At 34.5% G+C, this 20,445-nt stretch overlaps 1 long non-coding RNA gene across 2 annotated transcripts in view; it reads left to right on the top strand.

Moving 5' to 3' along the window:
* Positions 1–20,445, top strand: part of LOC140695828 (uncharacterized) — a 226,892-nt gene that overhangs the window by 164,172 nt on the left and 42,275 nt on the right. Inside the window, exons 3-4 of one of the 2 annotated variants that reach the window (XR_012071657.1) lie at positions 8,453–8,628; positions 9,739–9,914. The exons of the other annotated variant lie outside the window; for it this stretch is intronic. This is a non-coding gene — a long non-coding RNA (uncharacterized lncRNA). Of the gene's footprint in view, positions 1–8,452; positions 8,629–9,738; positions 9,915–20,445 lie in introns of those variants that run through there. 2 annotated transcript variants of the gene reach the window in all.

The following is a 20,445-nucleotide window of genomic DNA, read 5'->3' as shown; positions in this document are numbered from 1 at the left end:
ATGTCCTGGTCCAGTATTACATGCAACTGGAAGCAGAAGTCTGCCTAATTCCTAGATTATCATCCAGTGGTTTTCACACTAAACTTTGTTCTCCAAATTAATTTTATTAAAATAAAATGGATGTTTTCCATTTTATCTGCTGCTCTTTGTCAGTTTGATGGATGAAGAATGCTACCTTATGGCTTTTAGTTAGTTTTTTTTTTTGTTACACATATAAATATTCAAATATATTGCCTATTTGTTTCCTTATGTGAATTGCTTTGTTATACCTTTTTCCAATTTTTCTGTCTAGGCTCTCATTCAGAAGTACTTTGAAAGAAGTTTTGCTGATGATAGGAAACTATTCTGATTGGGCAAGGGTCAAAGAATAGTTCTACTTGACATTAAGCATATACTTGTATGAAAATGTTCTTTCATAGTAAAATACTGATCACAGTTGTTTTCAATTAAGGGAGGAGGGAAAGAAAAAATGGACAATCTAAGAAAGAGATTGCTACTTAGCAATGTGTGAGTTAAATGGACAGAAACAACAGAACTTGATGTGAGGTGGCTAGAATACTGAAAGTGTTAACCCAAAAGTACTGTAGAACAAAAATCTCTAACATTGATCCCGTATACCCACCTCACCATGGAAAAACATTTAAAAAGAACATATAGAAATCTCATATATAATATATATAAATGAGCAGTCGTGCTTTTGGAGTGTGAGCTGATGGCACCTTGTTCCCCTGACTTCCTTATTTCTCCTCTTTCTGCTTTCCTCATGTAACCATTAATGCAACCAAGTAGAACTTTAGGAGTGCAAAGAACTCAGAAATAGCTCACTGCAGTAGAAGTGTTTGCTTGTAGATTAGCTCCTGAAAAGTCAGTTTTGTGATCACTGTGCCTCCAAAACAGTGTCTCTTGTGGACATGCTGTCTTTGGGGGTGACCATAATTCATTAAATTAGACTGTTTTTGGAGTACCTAAATCTATGCTTTATACTATTGATGACTCCTATTTCACTATATTTTGAGAATTTTAATGTAGAAGCTTAACTCATAGATACCATGAAGGTCCTTAGGAAGAAAGATCTGTTCTTTATAAAAATATTACTGGTATTTTATAAAATTTTAATTCAAAATTTGAGAGGGTTCTGACAAGGACTTACTCAGCTACCACTGAGTCAGCTTCACGCATCTTTTTCTTCTTAGTTATAGGTATTCTATCCCATCTCCTAAAGCCTAGAAAAAAATTTGGAGGTAGCTATAACTTTATTGAAATATGAAGGATTCACATGAACTTCTAGCCTTTCTTAAAGATCCAGAAAAAAATTCATGGATTTTGATTGCTCGCCTCAGAATCATTGACATTTCATAATAAACATTTCTATGTGTAAGGATTCCAGCTATTTAAAGACTTACATTTTAAAAGAATTTCTACTTTTTTTAGGCCCTGTATTTTTTCAAAAGTTGAGAGAAAAAAATGTTTAACTGAAAACATTTAATGACAGTGTGTGATAGTAACCAAAATGTCAGCAGTTGATATTATGTATACAAAAAGAACTTTGTTGCAAAAACACTTGTAGCTTTGTTTGTAAAAGTGGATGGCTAGCTGGTATTTTTGTTCTCCCTCTGTCATACTAATGGTTAAAGGCATTCTGATAAGTTATTGTAGCTGTGTTTGGTTCATGCTGGAATGTTGCGGGAACTTTACTCTTTCTTAATGAATAGCAGATCTCATGGAAACCATTACAACATATTTTACAGGAAATTGCCTTGTCTCTGGAATATACTGTAGCCCCTATTCTCTGCATTTTGGCTAACTACAACAATTTCTCCTAGAAACTTCTCAATTTCAGTAAAGCCTACAATGTAAACTTCTTTGGAATCTTTCTTATATCTATGGGTCTGCTTCTTCCCCTCCTTTTCTAGTAATCACTTTTCTTCGTTCTTTCTTGTCTAGAGAAATCACACACTTTAGAGATAGTCAGAGCTAAACTCAAATTTTATCTTTGTGACAGATTAAAATGTGGCTGGAAAAATTACTTTGTTTCTAAAACCTCCCTACTTTTGCATATGGAAAATGGAGATAGTATATTCTCTACAGGGATAGAATTAAGATAATATATGTAGAACATCTAGCACATGGACTGATATTGAGAAGTATCTGACACACACATTTTCATCACCTTTTTTTTTTGGCTTCTCAACCACCTCAGTTCCCTGTAGTATCTGAGACAGCTATCGATAGAGAGAATTTCAGAGTTTCCAGCTTAGCAATTTAATACTTCCAGGAACTGTAATTATTTCATACAATGACAAGTAACTCAGCTGCATATAAAGCAAAACTTATACCTAGACTGGCCGACTATGTCTTTGCAACCACCAACAGAAGTGCTTTTATTGATAGAGGTACAACCCTAAGCTTCCAAATAGGCAGCCAAGCTTTAGTCCCATCACTAAACCCTAAAACTTGATAAATAACAGATCCTGACTATCAGTGCCCATTTTCACTGGCACTTTGAAATGGAGCAGTATCTCAGTTTTTTTTTTAATTATTTTTTTAATTTAAAAATCATATATTTATTTAACTGAGGTATAATTAACTTGCATTATTATATTAGTTTCAGGTGTATAAAATAGTTATTTGATATTTTAATATGTTAAAAAATGATCACCAGTGTAAGTTACCATCTGTCACCATACAAAGCTATTACAGTATAATTGACTATATTCCATATTCTGTCCCAGGGTCTCATTTTAGAAAATATTTTTAAGATACAAGGTTGTGCCTCCAGAGTTCAGAGTTGTAGTGAAGATACCGGTGTATCTGTAGTTTAGAGGAATGGTCTTAAAGGTCTCTCTGAGCTTCCATTTTAATTAAAAAGTTCAGGACTCTTCTAACTGTAGGAATTCCAGATAGATCTCTTTTACATAGCATACTCTTAGAACTTAAAAAAGAATATGAGTAGAATTCACTATTTCATATTGATCAACCTAAAAAAAAAAAACAGTTAAAGAAAGGGTTTCCCAGATAGGCCCCCAAATTGCTGTCATTTTTGTTAAGTTGGTAACTCTCAAATTTACGTATAAACAAAAACATATAAAACGTTTAAAGTACAGATTTCTAAGTCCCACCGTTGGAGAGTCTGATTCTATATAGCTCTGGAGAACAGCTTAGGACTGCATTTTACAATGCATTTTAGCAATCCTAATATAAGTAGTCCTTGGACTTTACTGAAAAACTTTGCCCTACACCCTGCCTTATAAATAAGTTATACAGCTACTTCTTGGGGGTTGCTAAGCGGTAGTCTAGTAAGATAGTTGCAATTTCTCGTGCCGAGAGAAGAAATCCAATTAAGAAATGTAAATTCTTCTTCATGCTGAGAGAATATGAGGCAATAAAAATATGAATTTCTTTATGTTGCATGGAAGCTTTTGGGAGCCCATAAAGGGTGAGCAATCTTTTGCTGAGCAGCTGGACTGTCATCATCTTCTCTGGGTTTTATGGGAAAAGATGAGGCACTTCGAGCACTTTCCTGAAAACAATTTCTTCAAGAGAATTTCTATACAGGCTGCAGGGCTCTTTCTCTTAATGCTTGAGATCTATAATTAACTATTTAGAATGAGGGGTAGTGTTAAAGAGCATAATGAGTGCAATCCTTTCTTAGGGTAATTATCTAGTTTCTAATCGTACCCTCCTCCCTACAATACATTTGTGCAGAAAAGCTGGTGGTTGTGGGTGAGGAAAGGTTGTTCAGTAACACTGAAGGCAACTACTTAGTACTTAAAAAAGAGACCAGTTCTAACTACTACTAATGCTCCAACACAGTTGTGTGATCCTGAAGCAGGCCATAGTACAGGGTGGAAGCCCATGAGCTACTGCTGAAAATGCCAGAAAGAAAAAAAAAATTTAGAAAGTAATTTGTACACTCTTGGTGGGAATGTAAATTCATGCAGCCACTATGAAAACACTGTGGAGATGCCTCAGAAAACTGAAAATAGAACTACCATATGATCCAGCAATTCCACTCCTGGTTGTATATCTGGAAAAAATAAAAAACAATTTGAAAAGATACGTGCATTCCAATATTCGTAATGATACTACAATAGCCAGTACATGTAGCCAGTATGCGGAAGCAACCCAAGTGCCCATCTGCAAATTATTGGATTAAGAAGATGTGGTGTGTGTGTATACACACACACACACACACACACACACTATGGAATATTACTCAGTCATAAGAAAAATGAAATCCTGCCATTTGCAGCAATGTGGATGGACCCAAAGAATATCATGTTTAGTGAAATAAGTCAGACAGAGAAAGACAAATACTGTAAGATATCACTTACATGTGGAGTATAAAAAATAATACAAATGAATGTATATACAAAACAGAAACAAACTCACAGATATAAAAATCAAACTTGTGGTTACCAAAGGGGAGAAGGAAGACAAATGAGGGATATGGGATTAACATACACAAAGAACTATGTATAAAACAGATAGACAACAAGGATATACTGTATAGCCAGGGAATTATAGCCATTATCTTATAATAACCTATTGTGGAATATAATCTGCAAAAATGCTGAATCGCTATGCTGTATACCTGAAACTAATATAATACTGTAAATCAACTATACTTCAATTAATAAAAAGTAAGTTGGACTTTTGTATGAAAGATTCTGTTGCCTTGATATGCCCATGCAAGCACAGTTACGTTGGGGGGATGTTTTTATTATTCGAAGGATTAATTTCATTTGATTTTCTTACGAGTATTCTGTGTGATTTTGACTGAATCCTACCTACTACTTCAAATACAGTGTTTTCTCATTTTGCTATTATGAGTAGGGAACTTGTTCACAAAGCCTTTTCAAGTAAATTTCTGGTTGTGTTTCTTTCCTCATGCCTCAGGTTTGTAAATTCAGTCTCTAAGTCAAGATTCTAAATTCGTATCAGTTGCCTCCTGTATAAGTAAACATATATTGTTCAAGACAGATCCCTAAGCAGCATCCTCTATGCCCCTTCTCTCTGTTTTTCATTATCTTCCTGATTCTTGATTTAAACGATGCTATTTGGGGAAAACTAATGTGCTCTAGGATCAACAGCAATTCTCTTTGTACACCAAACCTGTTAAAAATGCATTTCCAGGAGCCCAGTATAACCTGAACCAGAAAGTCTGAGCTTTTGCTTCCTGTATGGAGAGAATTCTAGGCTCCCATCTTCAAGGATTGCTTTATTAGCCACAGAAGAAACAGCCAAATGTAGAGATTCCCAGAACAATTGTAAATTAATCATTGAATTTAGAATACCATTTTCAAATGATTTTCAATCATTGAACAGACTTAGTAAGTACCAAGACAGTTCAATCCTGGTATGTATCTTAACCATTTGAAGATATCCATAGGTTTAAAATTTAATGTTTTCTTTTCATTTACAGTGAATTTATTGTTGGCAGAAAATGCATGAGAGCCCAGCCTTGAAGAATTAAGACTTCTGTTCCCTACATAATGGATCTAGCAGAAATGGTTAGCTGTTAGGATTCACTAGTGCTCTCTGCCAGTCTACATTAGACACATGATTTGGGAGTGCCACAAGAAGCGAATATATATTAAGGTTTGCAAAACATATCAAACCATCTTGACTCAGGACCTTGTTAAGGAAAGAGAGCTGGCTGAATCCTATCTACCACTTACAATAATGAATACCTTAGCATACTACCTCAACCATAATATCTCACCTTGTCTGTCCCTTAGACTTAAGACCTATCTTCTAGCTTAGTGACTCTTTAAACCTCTTCTGTATAGGCTCTTGTCTGTGACATATTGCTGATTTCTGTAAGCAACTGTAAGCATGTTCTTACAGCTATGCTTTTTCCTAGAAGGGTTCCTTACAGTGCAAAATTAGGAAAATCTCACCCTATCTGAGGTCCAGAGTGTTACTGTTGCTTGCCTAAAGTCACATCCCTAGTTTTCGAAAAGACAGAGACTTAAATTCAGATCTTAGGAAAAAGAAGTAAGGTAAAGTTCAGCCAAAGGTTATAATATGTAACTCACACTTAAAGCTTCCATAGGTTTCTTTTGGAAAGGAAGAAGGAAGTGCTTATGGAGCACGCACATTTTGAGTAAGCCAAACTTCAGCTCGCATTTTGTCCTACCACTTGATAGCTAACTGATTTGGAGGAACTGCTAAACCTCTCAAAGCTGTATTCTCATCATTTATAAAATGGGATAATAATATTAAACTTTATAAGAATTTGCAGTGCTATTTATAAAGAGGTTGGCAGAGTGCTTACCCAATTGTAGACTTAGTGGAGGCTCATCTGTGAAATCTTCTCTCTCTCCAGCATACCATAGATCTTCCCTATGGATAACATCATTGAGTTTGCCATTGTATATTTCCCCTTCCACTCTGTTGATAGTAACATGATGATTTCTATTATAAGACATAAAAATTCCCAAGTGGGGGATTACTTTGGCCAATACAGTTCAAAAGGGAAAGAAAATGCCATTATATATTCATAAAGTAGGATATAAAATGAGATAATTGAAAGTCAGCTTGTTTATCTTTAGGGGACAATTGGTGATTCTTTTTTCTTCCCAAGTAATAGATTATTATGTATTTAATTGCTGTTTTGAGAAAGGTATTCCTCTAAATGGGCATGAGGGAAAGAGGACAGATTTTAATTAAACCGTTTAGCACATACTGAATAACCCCACCAGGAGGCATGATAAAGGTATGTTTAATTGGCTTAGAAAGATGGTAGCAATGTAAGAACTTCAAACACAAATTTAACGGCAGAGATAATTCTACATCTGTCTCCTAATCAACAGCAAGGGAAATTGTTGAAAATTTTAAAAGGCAGGGCAAGAAAAAAAAATAGGTTGACTTTAATCCAATTTGTCCCCCCAAAATTTTCTCCAGGTTGTGTATGTATGTTCTATTTTGCATATCAGTCTACACAAGGAAGAGGCTGCTTTATTCCTCAGGCTATCTGACAGCATGTTTTCCTCCAGTGCTTTGTATAGTGTGTCTGAAAGTGGTTTTCAGTGTTTCATTCCTTTTATTCTTTCCTCTATCCAGTCTCCTAATTAACACTTTTCTAAATGTCAGTGCCAGCATGTGGGCACCTGAAACCTGGGAGACAAGTCTGGGTTGTGTTTTCTCCCATGCATCTATTTGTCATCATCAGGCAGTATAATAGTTTAGCAGAATAGGTGGACTGGTCAGAGAATGGGGAAGCCTTAGGACCAGTTGCAGAACAACAGCTAGACAGCAAAATAGCTAGTTGAAGTCAACTAAGTTTTGAGGTCTGAAAACCAGAAGGCCACAAGAGATCAAGTGAAAAAGCGGCAGAATTGAGAGAGGTGGACAAAAACCAATTCAGCTCCATTTAACCAGTACATAGAGAATGCCCGTTACATGCCAGAATTTGTGATAGATTATAATACCTTTGGGTAAACTTTGGAAGACAAAAGTAAAACATGCCTACATTTGTTCTTCTGAGAGAGATTATTGGTTGCCAGAGGAGACATATGCATGAACAGATTACACTGAAACAGAATGGAAAGTCCTGTGATAGAGGTCTGTATAAGGTGACCACCTATCCCACTGTTCTTTGATTTTCACTTTTATGATTATTGTTATTTTGGGGATAACAAAAAACCACATCATTCTTTTATTTTATTTGAGCCTTTTAAGCAAGAGTGTTCTCAGTGTGGGCATTATTGTGTCACAGCTTCTGAGGTCTAAATATTGTCATTTTTGCTTCTATTTTCTGTAAATTTTAACTTTGATTTTATAGCTTCCCCCTTTTAATTTTTGTCTTCATTTTTCTTTCCTTTCAATTTTCAATATAATCTTCCATTTCACATATTCTCAAATTATATTATCCTCTTTTATCTGCTCTTATATTCATCATTTCCACCAGTTTTAAAATAAGATTGCTTGTTCTTGCTTATATTGCTAACATATTCACTCATCTCCTAATATAGTACACTTACTTTGAATTACTAATTAATTCATTCCAGTGTTCAGATGGTTTATTCAGTTTCTATCTTTCTTTCACAGTCCTTGCAATCCTTATATATCTAGTTATCTTCCCTGGGTGCTCATTTTATCCTGATGGTATAGCTAGTCTGTCTGTCTGGTAATGTATACTGTGTGAGCTTAAGGTCATACCTCCTCTGTGTGTGCCTAGAAAAACTTCAGAGAGAGTTGGGGTTCAGCTCCTAAGCACAGTCCAGGAGTCCAAAGACTCTCTTTTCTTACCTCTACTAGGCAACTCTTGTGGTTAGGATTTATCTTTCATATTCTAGGAAGAAGCAGAATTGAGAGAAGGTCAGGTATCTAGTTTATTATCTGCAGTCTTGGAGTTTAGAGGGGGTGGATATAGAGAAGAGATGACTGAGTGGGGCTGGTCTCTTAACATAAATAAAGACTTTTTAGCTGCTCTTGTATCGTCTAGGTAACAATTCAGTGGCCTGACCTGGACCAACTGTGTCAGTAAACTTGGAAGCAAATCCTTACACAGTCGGACTTCCAGGAGAGACTATGCACTGGCTGATATTTGATTGCAGCCTTGTGAGACCCTAAGCAGAGGACCCGATAAAGTTATGCCAGGACCTCTGACCTGCAGAAACTGTAAGAAAATAAATGTATGTTGTTTTTTAAGTCTCTGAGTTTATGCTAATTTGTTACACAGAAATAGATAACTGATGCAGTATTACTCCCAGAGGGGATGACGTGTAAAGGAAGAAGAGTTATGAAAAGCATGGCTGTTTAAGTAGCTTGGTACAGCTAAACCACTGCAGGCAAGGTAAAAGAGTAAGAGACCAGAATGATCAATGTGCCAACTGTTTTTCAGGTATTTTTCTATCTCTTCTGAAACCATATGAGTTTGGTACCATTTACATTTACTTTTTACAAGTTGGAGACTTGGTTTAGAGTAGGTCTTCCTTGCTGTCATATAGCAGCACAAATGGCCAGGCTAATTGTATGCTGAAATGTTGATTTCCATCAGCAGAATGGAGTGGAGTGTGAGACTTGGTGTGGTTAGCTACAAATAGTTTTTTTCATTTACCCTGGTAGGCCAATAAAAACTCCATTAATTGCTGTGCGCCTTTATATGAAAAAGCTTTAGAAGCACTTAGAGAGGCTAAGCAGTTTATCTAAGGTTATCTATCTTGTGAGTGTTTGAGAGGTTTTTCAGACCAGACATTTTACTCTAAACTTTGTGATCTTAGCATTGTATTAAACCGTCTAAAGCTAAGATGAGCTTCCTTGTAGGAAGAGGTCAGTTCATTTAGGAACTTTTAAGCTATATATATGATATAATAATTGAACTAGTACCATGAGCTAAATACTATATTCAGGGCTTTATATCCATTGTCTCATTTAATCCTCACAACAAACTTGAGAGATAGAAAACAAAATATTCCCATTTTAAGGGCAAGGTAGCAAATTCAAAGGAAGACTAAATATATTACAGAAGGTTTCCAAATTACTAATCGGTGGGGAAGTATTTGCATTCATGTCTGTCTAGTCTGACAAAGACTATAAGCTTAACTGTAAAATGGAATGACCTGAAAATGACTGAAGTCTGCATGAAGTGTAGAAATCTACTTCACTAATTGTTTTTACATGATGTATCTAACTGTACATGAAATGTTTCTAAATTTAATTTTGAAAATAACAGCTCTCTTTCAAAAGGCAGAATAAAGTGAATTGAGATCCTATTTGTCTTCTACTTAGATGTCTTTACAGAGTGCTGAAGATACCAGAAGAGTTACAAAATAGAGAATTGCAAAGACAGATACAGAAGAAAAGTGCTTCTATGTTCATAAAGATGGAAGATTACTTGATGGGGATAAAGTTCATTTTAAATTTAATAATGGGACTGAAAGGAATAAACCAATTAAAAAGGGGAATTCAGACTGACAAAATATCTTTTTTTTTTTGCTATCTTTAGCAATGTAATAAACAATCTGATAACAATCCAGACACCACTTTACCAATTACGGCTTTTTGAGCCAATTATCTTTTCCATTTGTACTTAAGTTTATTCATCAATAAAATGGAAATAATAGTACCTTTCATACATATATATGTACATACATATATATATGTTTACATATATAAGCATATATACACCTTAGAATTTCTAAAATGGACATGTTTTACTGTTGAAATCTAAAAGGTGCTTTATTTTATTTATTTAGAAACACCTAGCTGTATTGTAGGTATGCTAAGTGGTTTAGATACTTAATTTTCCCATGAATTTCTGGAATTATGTATTTGGGATACCATGATTTTTAAATGTTTAGTTCTTTGAACAAATGTACAACACAGATGTTGACTCCTCTGGCCACTCACTCCCAAATGCAATCCATTCTGAGAAGAGTGATATGCAGGTGACTATGAGCATCAATTTGGTGACAAAATAACATTAAACATTAAATGTATTTCTCTATCATTAATAAGGATTTAATTTTGTTATAAGTAGAAACAAATAATCTTTCTTCATTCAGAGTTACTTACTTTCTTACATAAATGGTGATGCTGTAAATATGCCCATGGTGGCTAATATTCATATCCCAATATGGTTAGCTTTAAGCTTTGAGAAAACAAAATACCCATCAGAAGATACTAATTTTATGAGGAAATATAAATTAAATCTCAGCTAGACTACATTTATTTTTATACTTCCTTTGCAATACATGAAAACAAGTCTTATCCTTAATTTTTAATTCAAATGTAGTTGATGTATAATATTTTAGTTTCAGGTATAATATATAGTGATTTGACATTTGCATACATTATGAAATGATAATCAGCATATGTCAAGTAGCCTTCTGTACCCATATGAAGTTATTACAGCATTATTGACCATATTCATTATGCTGTATGTTAGTTACATCCCTCTGGCTTATTTGTTCCATAAATGGAGGTTTGTAACTCTTAATCCCCTTCACCTAGTTCACCAATCCCATCACCCCCTCCCTCTGGCAAACACTTTTTTTTTCTTTGAGTTGTATGAGTGTGTTCTGTGAGTCTGTATTCATTTTATTTTGTTTGTTTTGTTTTCTGGATTCCCCATATAAGTAATAGCATATGGGATTTGTCTTTATCTGACTTATTTCACTTAGCATAATACCCTCTAGATCCTGCGAATGGCATGATTTCATTTTTTAAGGCTGAGTAATATTCTATTTTATATGTGTATACCACATCTTTTTTAATCCATTCATCTACTGATGGACATTAAGGTTGCTTCCATACCTTGGGTATTGTAAATAATGCTGCAGTGAACATTGAAGTACATGTATCTTTTCAAATTAGTATTTTTGTTTTCTTTGGGTAGTACCCAAAAGTGAAATTGCTGGACATATGGAAGTTCTATTTTTAATTTTTTTGAGGAAACTCCATATTGTTTTTTGTAGTGATTGTACTAGTTTACAGTCTTACCAACAGTATAAGAGAGTTACCTTAACGTCTTTGTCAGCACTCGTTATTTGATGTTTTTTATTGATGCAACCATTCTGACAGGTGTGAGGTAGTATTTCATTGTGGTTTTGATTTGCATTTCACTGATTATTAGTGATGTTGAGCTTCTTTTCCTGTGTGTGTTGGTTATCTGTTTTCTTTGGAAAAGTTGTCTATTCAGGTCCTCTGTCTATTTTTTAATCAGGTTGTTTGTTTTTTTAATGTTGAATTGTGTGAGTTCCTTGTATAATTTGAATACTAACCCTTTATCAGATATGTCATTTGCCTATGCCTTCTCCCATTAGGTAGGCGGCTTTTTGGTTTGTTGATAGTTTCTTTCACTATGCAAAAGCTTTTTAGTTTGACATAGTCTCATTGCCTTATTTTTGCTTTTGTTTCCATTGTCTGAGGAGACACAGCCAAAAAAAAAAAAAAATACTGCTAAGACAAACATCAAAGAGTATTTACTGTGTATGTTTTATTCTAGGAGTTTTATGGTTTCAGATCTTACATTTAAGTCTTTAATCCATTTTGAGTTTTAATTTTGAAAATGGTGTGGGAAAGTAGTCCAGTTTGATTCTTTTTATGTGGCTCTCCAATTTTCTCAGCATCAGTTATTGAGAGTCTGTTTTCCCCATTGTATATTCTTGTCTCCCTTGTATTAGGTTAATTGTTTATGTAAGCATGAGTTTATTTCTGGTGATCTCTAATCTGTTCCTAATATATATGTATCTGTTTTTATGCCAGTACCATACTGTTTTGATTACTGCAACTTTAGTAGTATAGTTTGAAATCAGGGAGCCTGATACCTCCAGCTTTGTTCTTCTTTCTCAGGATTGTCTTGGCTATTCAAGATCTTTTGTGTTTCCATATAAATTTTAGGATTATGTTCTGATTCTGTGAAAAATGCCATTAGAATTTTGGTAGGGATTGCTTTGCATCTATATAGTGTTTTGGGTAGTATGATCATTTTAACAATATTAATTCTTCCAATCAGTGAGCATGGTGTATCTTCCCATTTGTTTGTGATGTCTTCAATTTCATTCATCAGTGTCTTAAAGTTTTCAGAGTACAATTTTTTTTACCTCTTTGATTAGCTTTATTTCTAGGTATTTTATTATTTTTGATACAATTGTAAATGGGATTGTTTTCTTAATTTATCTTCTTATAGTTCATTGCTAGCACATAAAAATGCAACAGATTTCTTCATGTTAATTTTGTAACCTGCAGCTTTACTAGGTTTATTTATTAGTCCTAAAATTTTTTGGTGGCATCTTTAGAATTCTCTCTATATAATATCATGTCATCCACAAACAGTAACAGTTTCACTTCTTCCTTTACAGTTTGAATTTTTTTCATTTATTTTTCTTGTCTGATTGCTATGACTAGGAGTTCCAATACTATGTTGAATAAAAGTGGCGAGAGTGGGCATACTTGTCTTGTTCCTGATCTTAGAGGAAATGCTTTCAGCTTTTCATTGTCAGGTATGAGGTTGGCTGTGATCTTGTCATATATGCCCTTTTTTATGTTAAGTTGTGTTCCCTCTACACCCACTTTATTGAGAGGTTTTTATCATAAATGAATGTTAGATTTTTGTCAGAAGCTTTTTCTGCAGCTATTGAGATGATAATATGATTTTCATGCTTCATTTTGTTAATGTAGTGTATCACATGGATTGATTTGTGGGTACTTAATCATCCTTGCATGCCTCAGATAAATTCAGCTTGCTCATTGTATATGATTCTCTCATTGTGTTGTTGAATTTGGTTTGCTGATATTTTGTTGAGAAATTTTCTATGTTCATCAATGATATTGGTCTGTAATTTTATTTTTTGTGATATATTTGTCTGGTTTAGATATCAGGGTGATGGCCTCAGAATGATTTCAGAAGCATTCCTTTCTCTGATTTTCTGGAATAGTTTGAAAATATTAATTCTTTGAGTGTTAACTCTTCTCTAAATGTTTGGTAGAATTCACTTGTGAAGCCACCTAATCCTGGACTTTTGTTTCTTGGGAGTTTTTTTTTTAACTGATTCAGTTTTATTTCTGGTAATTGGTCTGTCCATATTTTTTCAATTTTAGAGTTTTTATACAGTTTTTAAAGGTTAGTTTCCATTACAGTTATTATAAAATATTGGCTATAGTCCCTGTGTTATTCCATGCCTTCTACCAGTTTCATTGTGGTTCTTATAGGTGTGAAACTTTTTTGTTAGTCTTCAGGTCATTTTCATAGGTATTTTCTCTGCAAGTAGTGGTAATTTTGGTGTGTCGATGGGAGGAGGTGAGCTCAGAGTCTTCCTACCCCACCATCTGGGCCAGAGCTCAGTCTTATGCTTATTTTAAACATGAAAGGATATTAAGAGAGGTCAAACATTTTGTTTGGCTAATAAAATTAGAGTAAAAATTCAAGGAAGAGAAATTAGAATTCCAAATTTAATGAAGAGAACATTTCTTTTTCCATTTTCATGTGAAAAGGTAATATTTGAACATTTTCAGGGTCAACTGCTCATTTCTGCTTGAGTAGGAGACAACAAAATTAGAAAACCATGACTCATAAACAAAAGGAGACATAATTTTGCTCATGAGTACTGTAAATACAGTAGTAAAATGGAAATTAGGACAGAGATATAGAAAGACTGAAGAAATTGCAGTGATGAAATAAATTATTAATAGAAAATACCTTATGCTCAACTCATTAATAGTATTCAGATCTGTGACCTACTTAGACAGAAATAGGTTTTCTATCTTAGCATTCAGAACCTCTTGAACAGACTAGGATGGGCAAGTATAACTAGGAGTAGATTTCCTTTAGTATATCATTTAAGTTGCATGTTGTGCCTGCAATTAAAAGTTAAGTGAGGAATATATTCATAATATATGCTGCTTAGAAATCCTTATAGAAACTTGTTTTCCTACCACTAAGTTTACATGCCTTCGCCATCTGTAGTTCTCAAATGCAAGAAGCCGTGTTAATTCTAACAAAGTGGCTGGCTTGGCAGATCAGTCTGAGTGGGAGCCTGGAGAATTACTTACTTTGCAAAGGTAATTTAAAATTAAATCCATCTTTAAAAGTGAGTGTCCCCTTTGGGTTTACAGGTTTCGCTAGAGGGCATCCCTATATATTGGAAACATTTCCTTTTGTTTTCCAACAGCAGGGAAGACGAAGGCCAAAACCCAGAAGGATATGACTTAGACAAGAATGAGCATATGGCTCTCAAAGTTTTAATCACTAAGAAAGGAAAATATAGTTGCAGCTAGTGGATAAACAGCTCCGTTTTATAAAAATCTCAGATCAGTTTAAATTTCATTTTAAGATCATCAGCAACTTAAAGGAACAAATCAGTTTGCATCTAAACAAAACAAAACAAAACAACCCCCCTCAAGGAGAAGCACAACTAACAGGAAAAGTTCAAGAAATGGAAGAATTTGGTGCAATAATCTCCTAAAAAGTAGGTTACCTAAATATGAAGTATTTTATTAGCATCTGTATTAAAGTTAAGTGGCTGGAGTTCATTCAAGTACCAAATCTAAAATGGTCTTGCACAGTTGTTGCTAAATAATATTAAAATTTCTTAAGTTATGATGAAACAATTTGCTGCACAATCCTAGGGCATCACATAATTCACGTTACATTGGAATTTTCATGCTAAAATTGACGACTCCTAGGAGATTTTTTTCCACTTTCAATAGAAGATTACATTCTCTGTTTTTAAATAAGGGTAAAGTAAAAATTGTCCTTACAAAAAGAGGTAAAATGCTTCCAATTTTTATAACATTGTCATTCTGCTGCCTCATTATACATGTTCCTTTGGAATCTATCATCCACTTGTAAAAAGTTAAAGTTCAATAAAATAATATGCAGTATTCCTGAATGTGCTAATCAAATAAACTTAAGAAAGTTGGATATACATTCATTTAACAGAATTTTAAGCAAATGTAGACAGTCATTAAGCAAATATGTAAATAACAACTCTGGACTAGGCAGACATTGTTAATTGTGTAAAGCTGTAAACTTGAACTTTTGTATATAGTTATGATCACCATATTTTTGGTCATGCCTTAGCTTGCTTGCTTGCTTGCTTGCTTACTTGCTTGCTTCCTTCTTTCCTTATCAAATATATTTTAGGATTCTTTTTTATGCCAGGCACTAGATGAATTAAACATGGGCTTGGTCATCTCAGAACTCACAGAAAGTGGGAGCTGATATGTAAACATCAGAACATGATAACAATAAACTGGAAGTTTGACTTAAAAAGTAAAAATTAACCACAAACTAAAAAGCAAGGGTTATATCAGTTGTACCCTTCTTTATTAAATATTGTGCTAAATGTTCTAGGTTGAAAGATGCCAAAATGAATAAGGCAGTGCTACCCACAGTGAATACATAAGCAATAGAGGAAAAATTGTGTGAATACAAATACTAAAATAGGGGGGTATTTATAGAAAAAATTCTAAAGGGTGTTGTATTATTTTCCTATTAATACTGTAACAAGTGACCATAAAAGTAACATTTCAAAACAACATGCATTTATCATTTTACAGGCTATAGTTCAGAAGTTTGGCATGGGTCTCCCTAAACTAAGATCAAGGTACTGTCAGGGCTTTGTTCCTTTATGAAGATTATAGAGGATAATCTGTGTTTCCTTTTCTTAAAGCTTCTGAAAGCTACCCACATTCCTTAGCCTGTGGCCTCCTTTTCCCGTCTTTAAAGCCATTTACATTGCATCTCTGTAGATGGAGTGTTCTTTACTCATACCTCCCTCTGACTTTCTTCTTCTGCCTTCTTCTCCTTTTAACGGCCCTGGGAATTACATTAGATCCATCTGAATAATCCAGGTAAATCTCTATAATTCCATTTGCAATCATAATCACCCTTTGCTATGTAACCAGAAATATTGACAGGCTCTGGAAACTAGGATATAGACACCTCTGATATCATGGTGCTATCAAAATGCAATAGAAATTCAGATTGAGTGAGATACTGCATATAAAATATTTTGTAAAATATAAAGGATATGCTAATATAAAGGTTATAGTTTCAGGTTGCTCTCCTTTGGTTTGGCTATGCAGCCAATGCAGGCATGTGAGGTTAGGTCACATTTCCCTTTTCTCCACTACTCTTTCTGAGTCTCTAGTTACTATGCTTGACTTGCCTGTTTCCATTTTATTTCTAGGAGTTTAGATTGGTACAGAAAGATGGTACTTTGGTAGTTTAAAGTCAGGCTTATTTTCCTGTGTAAAGACAATGAAACTACCAAATATTTTCCTCTGCTACAGACACGTTAGTCCTGGTATATGGATCTGTCTACATTCCCTGATTTTTATCAATAAGTCCCAGAATCACCATGGATAGAAACTTAATCCTGTCCACAGTTATGACTCAGACAAATGAAGATATGTCTGATGGACTATGAGTAAGGATGTATGATTAACAATAAGAATCCAGATTTAAAGGAGGGCAGTGACTATTTGTTTCCTCTCCACTGCACAGCTTACTTGAAAAAAATCACTGTAACTGGAAATTTTTTTCTCACTTGTTCCATTTGAGAAGGGAATCTGAGAATGCATAAGAAATTCAGAAGCTCCTGAATATAACATAAGCTGTATTTTAACCCTCTCTAGCTGGTTCTAAATTGCCTGAACAATAGAGTGGTATTTGGTTTATATATATATATATATATATATATTTGGTGTGTGTGTGTATATATATATATTTTATATATATATATAAATATATATTTATATATTTGGGGTGTGTGTGTGTATGTGTGTGTATATATATATGTATATATATATATATATATGTAACATAAACATAAACTCAAGGCACAAGACACTGCCCTAGATGGTAAATAAAGAGTTTTACACTTAGGGGCGAGAAGCACAGGAAGTGGAGTAAAGGACGATGCTTTGGAGCTTAGGAGTGACTACAGCTGGGCTTTCAAGAAGTTAAAATTGCAACAACTTGTAAGATGGATTGGAAAAAGCTGGTTCATAGTGATTGAACTACTTCCAATTCTATGCTACAATACCATGGTTGACATTCTTGTATATGTAACTGTGTATGAGAATATGACTGATGATTCTGTTCATAGGTATGTCTCCCTCTCCACTGAGACTGGAACAAAGATTTGCATATTCACTACTTTAAATTTTACTCATTAACTGAACATGAGATTGATTGCTTGAATTGTTTCACAGCAGGATAAACTCACAGGACAGCTGTAATAAAGCTTTTCAACCAGAGCCAAATCAGAATAGAACCAACCTTCAGAGATAGAGGAAGATGATCCCACTTGTCTACTGGTTGTAAAGTTAGATTAACCTTAGATGAAGTCCAATTTTGTGCATCAGTTAGGGTGGAAACTTCATGTAGAGAAAGGACAATGGCTTCAGTGCCAGAAAATGTTAAATTCTCAGCTTCACTTACTACTAGAACGATGACCCTGAACAAGTTTCATTATGTCTCTCAGCTTTGATTTCCTGAGTAAACGAGCAGGATATTGTGGTGACATCAGTGAAAAAGAGCACTGTGTGGGACATGCATAATCACATTTGAGAAACTCTAGATATTCTTGAACCAGAAAATAAGAATTGAGACATTTGAATTATTCCATTTATGTTTGAAAGGATTTTATGCCAAACACCACTAATTGTGATCATAGAACTCCCCTTCTGTGTGTGGCTTTGGAGAACCTGGAACAGAAGATTCAAAGAGGAGTTTAACAATAAGTCTCCTGGCTTCTAAACTAATATTTGTTCAGCGCCCCTCAATGAGGTTATGATGTTATTGTTACCAGAGATTGGAGCTGTGCTGAACTTTTGCCAGAGTATCAAATAGACATCTTTGTTTGAAAAGAACTTCTGGTCTAAGGACCAAACAGGTCATTCAAGGAGAAGTATGCTATTAAAGATCTGGCATATTTGAATAGGCTGTACATTCATGGTGGGCCTTTGTACCAAACTCCTAAAACCTATTAGGGATCAATTATGCTTAAATCCAACACACTTAGATAAGAAAGATACTCTGAAACTGCTCAGCTGTTTCCCCTATGTTGTTGAAAATGATCTTGGTAGAATGCAAAGCCTCTTTAACTTGTAAAATATATCATTATACTTTGCTTTGAGTAGTGTGCAAGTTAATGTCCCTCCCATCCCAATCATAACAATCCCTCAGCCAACTGTAAAAGATCCTTTAATGATTATTTTCTTCGCTTAATGCCTTTTTTCATCTGTGGTTAGACAAGTGGAGCTGGAGTGCCTTGCCTATGCACTATCATTTGTTTTAGAGATTCTTGGGAAGTTAAAAATAAAAGGCATTTGCAAAAAATGTTGAAAGTTAAATTGATATATTAACATAGCACTAACCAATAAATTAAAAGTGCAGTGCAATAAAATAGAATTTCAAAATCAAAAAGCCTTATCTCATGAAAAACTTAAGCTGTTCTAAATTTTCACTGTATGTAAAATTGCACAATCAACAAGGAACTCAATGTGTTAATGGTTTAAAATATTCATTTTAAACTTGTAGTTTTCAGTTTATACATCTTCAGGAGAGCTGCAATATATAAACACCACAACAATTCATTTTAAATGGTATTTTTAAATTTCCTAAGTGATTTGGGCACCCAAGCCTGTTTTTTTTTAAAGGATTTTCTTATTATGATAATTAGGCAATGGTTCAATTCATTCCAAATGTCTAGTAAAGTTCCTCCTAACTATTAATTTTATCTTAATAAAAGCTTCCAAGTAAATCAAAATTGTAATGTTTCAAAGAGTTACAATTTTCCTGGGCTTATAAAAAGAAACTAAGTTAAAGAGAGCAAACCTACTGGAAAAAGGAGTTCTGTCCTCATTCTCCTTAGTGCCTAGGTTCATGCTAGAGAAAGAGTGAGAATGACAAGACTTCTAGGCAAACGTTTGTGTTAATGAGCACCTGCTGTGTTGCTAACACTATTTGATGCTTGCAGTTTCCTCCTGGAACCTAACATTACTAGATATCCTGGCACCAATGCTACCCTCACCCTAGCTCAGTTCAGGGACTGTGTCTTACTCTCTCAGTATATGTAACTATATATATATATATAGATATATATAGATATATATATACACACACACACACATAGATACATATATATATATAAAACATATGAAGTACTTAGCTGCTTGACATTTACATAAATATGTCTATTTGCACACATGAGTATTTGTATACACATATATATGTGTACCTTGTATAGTAAATAATTTGGTCTTTGTTTAAGATTCCTAGGATAGAGCTTCTAAACCTTTTGAGTTTCCTCAGTGATAAGAGTATGTTGTTGCTCATCATGAGTCCGTGGGGTGAATCCTGAGTTTACACATATGAGATGATTTATCGTTGACTCTTAGATAGCTTATACCATCAAGTTTACCAGGTTGACTCAGGATGGGGTCAGGCCACTCCAGAAAGACCAGCCATGTGACTAGAGAATTGGAGTTTGAATCACAGGCTATCAGCCCAATCTCTGGGAAGAAGAGAGGGGCTGGAGACTGAGATCAATTGTAAGGTCAGTGATTCAGTCAGTGGTGCCTATGTAATGAAATTCCAATAAAATGAGTTTAGATGAGGCTTAGGTTTTAGGTGAGGCTTAGGTGAGCTTCTTGGTTGGTGAACATATCCATGTGCTGGGAGGATGATGTGTCCTGATTCCATGGGCAAGGACCCTCAAGTCTTTCCCAGACTTCCCCCTATGTATGTCTTCTCTAACTTGTCCTGATTTGTATCTTTTATAATACAACTCTGAATATAAGTATAGCACTTTACTGAGTTATGTGAGTCATTCTAGTGAATTATCATGCCTGAGGAAATTGTGGGAACCCCTAAAAATGTAGCAATTTGGTCAGGCATATTGGGGACCTGAGGACTCTTGAACTCACAGCTGGTATCTAAAATGAGAGCAGTCTTGTTGGGGACTATATGCTTAACCTGTGGAA

The sequence above is a fragment of the Vicugna pacos genome, chromosome 4, assembly GCF_048564905.1.
Source record: "Vicugna pacos chromosome 4, VicPac4, whole genome shotgun sequence".
NCBI lineage: Eukaryota > Metazoa > Chordata > Mammalia > Artiodactyla > Camelidae > Vicugna > Vicugna pacos.
Note: the sequence above shows the minus strand (reverse complement) of the source record. Positions and strands in the feature narration are given on the sequence as shown.